The sequence below is a fragment of the Geospiza fortis genome, unplaced genomic scaffold (genome assembly GCF_000277835.1).
Source record: "Geospiza fortis unplaced genomic scaffold, GeoFor_1.0 scaffold298, whole genome shotgun sequence".
Taxonomy (NCBI): domain Eukaryota; kingdom Metazoa; phylum Chordata; class Aves; order Passeriformes; family Thraupidae; genus Geospiza; species Geospiza fortis.
Window position 1 is genome coordinate 57,125 of NW_005054506.1, and position 5,447 is coordinate 62,571.

Here is a 5,447-nt window from a genome sequence, read left to right on the forward strand (position 1 = left end):
CCGCGGCAGCAGCCACGTCACCGAGCACCGCCTCGCCCTACCCGCCCGCGCTCCTTCCCCCCGGCGCTAGCGGTAGATGATGTAATTCCACTCCACGTTGCAGCACAGAATCCTGGCCTTTGTAAATTACAGCATTAACAACTGTTTAGTCTAGCCCCAGACTAGTTCAGACAGCCCTACCCAAAGCACAAGCTGCTGAGCCATCTCCCACAGCGGCCTCCCTTAACCTGGATTCTCCTTGCTCTCACATGTTTGCTGTCTGGTGCACAGCAGATAAAAGGGATCTGCAGCCAATCTTCTGAGACTGGCTTTAGCTCCTTAAACCGTTTACATCCTTTCTTTTCTCCACTGCAGCCCAAACCTCTTCACAAGTGCAAGAGTGCTGGCTTTGCTCTCCACTTACTTCCCATATCCCATTTGAAGTCACTTCTAAATTACGGGAATTGGGGTAATTTAGAATCATAGACTATCCTGAGCACTGAAGGACTCACAGAGATCATCAAAGTCCAGCTCCTGGCCCTGCATAGGACAGCTCCAACCATCACACCACATGCCTGAGAGTCGTCCAAATGCTTCTTGAGCTCTGTCAGCCTTGGGCCCATGACCAGGGCCTGACCACTCTCTAGGGGATGAACCTTTTCCTAATGTCCAGCCTAACTGTCCCTTGACACAGCTCCGGTGGTTTCCTCAGGTCCTGTCGCTGGTCACAGAGAGCAGAGGTCATTGTCTTGTCCCTCCACTGCCCCTTGGGAGGAAGCTGCAGAGTGCCATGATGTCTCCCCTCAGACTCCTCCAGACTGAACAAGATAAGAGCCCTCAAAAGCTCCTCGTATTTCCTCCAGGCTTTCCCTGGAGACCTGTCACCATCTTTGCAGCCCTCTTTTAGATGCATCCCTGACTGCAGTTGCCTTGGATGCAACCAATCCACAACTATGGTGGCCCTAATCCAACTCTAAGCGTCACATCTACACAGCTAGGAAAAGCACTGTCAGCTGCCATGGGCACTGCCGGGTGCTTTAGATCCCTCCAGGGATGGTGGGTCTATCACTGCTGTGAGCAATGGTCAGCAGTGCCTGACCACCCTTTCTGTGAAGACATTTTTGCTAATATCCAACCTAAACCTCCCTTGGCACTTCTTGAGGCCATTTCCTCTCATCCTGTCACTGGTTCCAGGGGAACAGAGCCAGACGCCCACCTGGCTGCATCCTCCTGTCACGGAGGATGGCACAGAGCAAGGTTTCCCCCTGAGCCTTCTTTTTCTACAGGCTGACCCCCCTCAGCTACCTCAGCTTCTCCTCATGACACTTGTGCTCCACACCATCCCCTAGCTCTAGTCCCTTCTCTGGACATGCTGTAGTCCCTCACTGTCCTTCTTACAGTGGAGAGCCCCAAAATGGACTTCAGGATTAAAGCTGCAGGCCTCACCAGTGCCCAGTGAAGGGCAGTGGTCACTGCCCTGGGCATGTGGCCACAGCACGGCTGACACAAGCCAGGTGCCATTGGGGTTCTTTGTCACGTGGGCTCATATTCAGCCAGTTGACCAGCACACCCTGCCCTTTCCTGTCATTCTTCCCCCAGCCTGGAGCACTCCATGGGCCTGTTGTCATCCACGGGCAGGACCAACTTCACCTTGTTGACCCCCATACCACTGGTCTTGGCCCATCAATCCAGCCTGTCCAGATCCTTCTGGAGAGCCTTCCTGCACAACAGCAGACAAGCATTCCGGCCCAACTCAGTGTCATCTTCAAGCACGCATCACTGCAATTGGTAGAAAGCACAAATCTACAGCTTTTCATCTTCAAAGACACCACCAAATCCACAGTAATGCCCCAGTTTAACTCAGACACTAGTTATACTGTTTCCTGTCCTCACCTATGTTATATTACCACTGTTATATTCCTATTAGAACTCAAATAAATTCCAACAGTATCAATCCCCATATTGTTGCAAGGGAGTTGCTCTGTGGGCTATTTTTGTTTATTTGTTTGGGGGGCTGTTTATTTTTTAGTTTGTTTTGTTTTCTTAAATTGTAAACATCACCTTCTGGGATCAAGTAACAATCTTAAATGAAGGTCTCAAAATTGCAGAGAAAATTTCACAAAGAATGTAGAATATTCAAGTGGTGGGAAGTGGAGTTCAAGACATTTGGAAAAAATTCAGTGTCTCAAGAATTAACAGAAAATCCAACTCACAATTATCTGACATTAACATATCACTCTCTCCAAACAAGGGAAATTAAACAACTCCCCCAGCTCCTGCTAAAAAGAAGAAAAAATACCAAAACCATAAGATCCTCCCCATCCTTCTCCCCCCAAAAACCCCAAACAAACAAAAAAAACCCATACCCCAAAAATAAGGTAATCATAAGGTCTTTGTTAGAAGACTATCTGGAGATCTTTACTTTTCCAGAAGTGGAATTTGGTTTAATCATCATAATGCATGTAAGCCCTGCTGTCCCCTCCTCCCCACTCCAATAATTAGCAATTGCAGAGTAAAACAAATGACAACACCAGAATGTTGGTCACTCACAAAAAAATTAGAATGGTAACTAAAGGTATATCACAACAGTTGACTTATTTTTTCTTGTATTAAGACAAGCCTTTTTTCTATATTAAGTCAAGACTTTTAGGAGGTGGACTTTGCTGATCCTTGTAGGTCCCTTCCAACACAGAATATTCTGTGATTCATTTCAAAAAGCTAACAAGAAATGGAAATGCTCTCATTTTAAGCTCACCTGGCCAATTTTTAGCATGTGCAACTTCTATGAAATGTGCTTCCAAATAAAAAGCAACAGGTTCCCCATAACCATTGCAGATACTGAAGAGCTGCTTTTCTTTTTCAGATACTCAAATAGATATTGAATTGGTAAGAGAAAACGCATACAAAATAAATCAGTACTTTCATTTGCCACATGAAATCAGGAGCTTTTATGGAAGGACCCTTGTTAGTGGCAGGGAATCCTAGATTTCCTATGTGGTCAGCAGTTACTTACCTTGGTGTACTTCGCAAGCATACTAAGAAGCGAGCAATGTAAAACTGCAGTTTCAGACAGTTAAAGGTAGTGAACCTTCAGTAATCCTAAAGAGAGCTCCATCTTCAAGAAAAAGATATTACCATTATCCTAATGGTAATAACCATATGTGTAGGCACACATGCTTCAGTCCACCTGCCTGCATCCCAGACATAATTGCAAGAAACACAAGTACATCTCTGTGCAAATATTTTGTTCCCCAGCTAATTAAAAAGACAAAAAGGAAGAAAAAAATCACAGAGTATCTGCTTTAATAAAACTTTCTAAGTGAGGAACGTAAGGATAGGTTAATTTAATCAAGCATGATTAAACCACTAATAAACCTCAAGATAGGATTAAATAGCATCTTTCAAGCATTTCCTTCTTCCTAACATCTCTTTACTCTTGCCTCAATTAAATCTTGCTACTTTCTTCTACCACCTGTGTTGAGCACTGGTTGCACCAGCTGTTAAAGTAAAGATGATACAACTAGCATCCCATTCTATTCCATTGTTGTACAATTGCCGGACATCGCATAAGTAAACAAATAAAATAAAACAAGCTCATAGGCAGAACAGCAGTCTATCAGATGCCCAGATAAAGTACATGTGTAGGACAAGAAAGCAATCAAAACTAGTAGAATACTCTCCTAGTTTCCAGCTTTGTGGAGACTAAGGTTATTCACCTTCATACGACTGATGATTTTACAGACTTGCAGTGCAACTACCTCCTCATTCCTCCATCTGCTGTCATGCTCAAGTTGTCCCTGAACAACCACTTCTGCCACCCCTTCTGATCAAAGCTGCAATTCCTGTCCCCAAGCAAGACAGCTTGATCATGGTAATACTCTGGTCAGAGACTAACTGACCCACCCATCTATACAAGTGAATATTAGCACCAGAAAGAGAGAAGCACAGCAATTCCTTAGACTACACTGCCATTAAGACATCTGCATAGGATGCTCTTGCTTTCCTTATATCAGGGCTATTTCATATATATGTAATGATCTCCACTGCTCTTCCTCCACCTCCTTGATTAGTGCAAACACAGTGCCACATGCTAGCCAAGGGAGAGTCCAGAACGGCAGTAGAGAACAGAGTACTCAAATTTGGATGAAGGATTAATATACTGGCATAATATGGTCTTTTATTCTGCAATTCATTCCTTAAGTGATAATTTCTACTATTCTATTTACTTTTTTCTTTTTCACTACATCTTGAACTGACTTTTCAGAGTATCATGCACAGTGACTCTCAGATGTTTTCTTCCCCAGATGCTGCAGAAAACCATAAAAATACCATTGCTTTTGTATTCCTAGTAAAACAACGCGCAATAAGAACAGTTGAACAATTACTGAAGCTAAGCTTGAAAGATGCTTACTTTGCTATTGAACACAATTTTTATGACAATCATGACAAAACAGTAGCTTAGAAGAGCAAGTAAATACAGCAAAAAAATAAACCAGCAAAGCAGTTTACACAACAAAAAATATTCACTGACACAAATATGGAATAGGCCATATTGTTTCCAAAGTGACTGAACATAAATAGTTTACTACAGAGCAGAAAAGAAGAAAAGTTTATTTTAACCCTTCGTAAATTTCTTCTCAGTATCCTCAAGAGCAAATCTGGGAAGAGGAAGAAGGTAAACACTCGAAGATACCCATCGATTTTAGGGTACAGCATCGGCATAGGCATAAGCAGGTGGAAAATTTTTATAAGCATATGGAAATATTTGAGTTATTTTTCATTTAAAAAAACTCTTCACTTCATAATATGGACACAGTTGTCAAATAATTCTGGTAAACCATTTAAACTTTGCTTAAGTCTCCATTATCTAGAGTTTGATTACTCTTTCCAGAGAGCTATCAGGTTACTTAAAAAAACCTCTAATCTGATCCTGTTCTGTCTACTGTGAAGAAACAGTATGTGAAGAACACAGGCTTATCACAAAGTTGGGTGAAAACCTAGGGAGTGACTGTTAGCTGTCATGCAAGCGTCAGGAGGATTTAAATACATTCTTCGGGCATAGAGAAATCTTGTAACTAGGCACAAGAGATCGGCAAGGAAAAAGAAACCTCTAGAGGAGCAACAGCTCTGCTCTCACAGATCTCCGGATGGATGAGGCCCGTGCAGCTCTTACCAGTTCGTCGGGTGCTCGCTGGGGATCAAACTGGAATTTCACACTGCCGGGAACTCCCCGCAGCAGTAACGCTCTGAGACCGCCGAGAAAAAGCGACCCCGAATCTGTGCAGCTCTGGAGAGTCTGCGGGGTCTGAGAGATCGGCGGTGTGCGGTGCACCCCAGCAGTTCTAAGGCTGAGCTCACTTCTTTCCCCCAGAGCCCTCAACCTTCTATCACGGGCGACGCAGCAGCCGCTCCTGGCTCTCCACGCGGAAGGGGAACGGGCAGCACCGACGAACGGCGGCCCCCCCCCA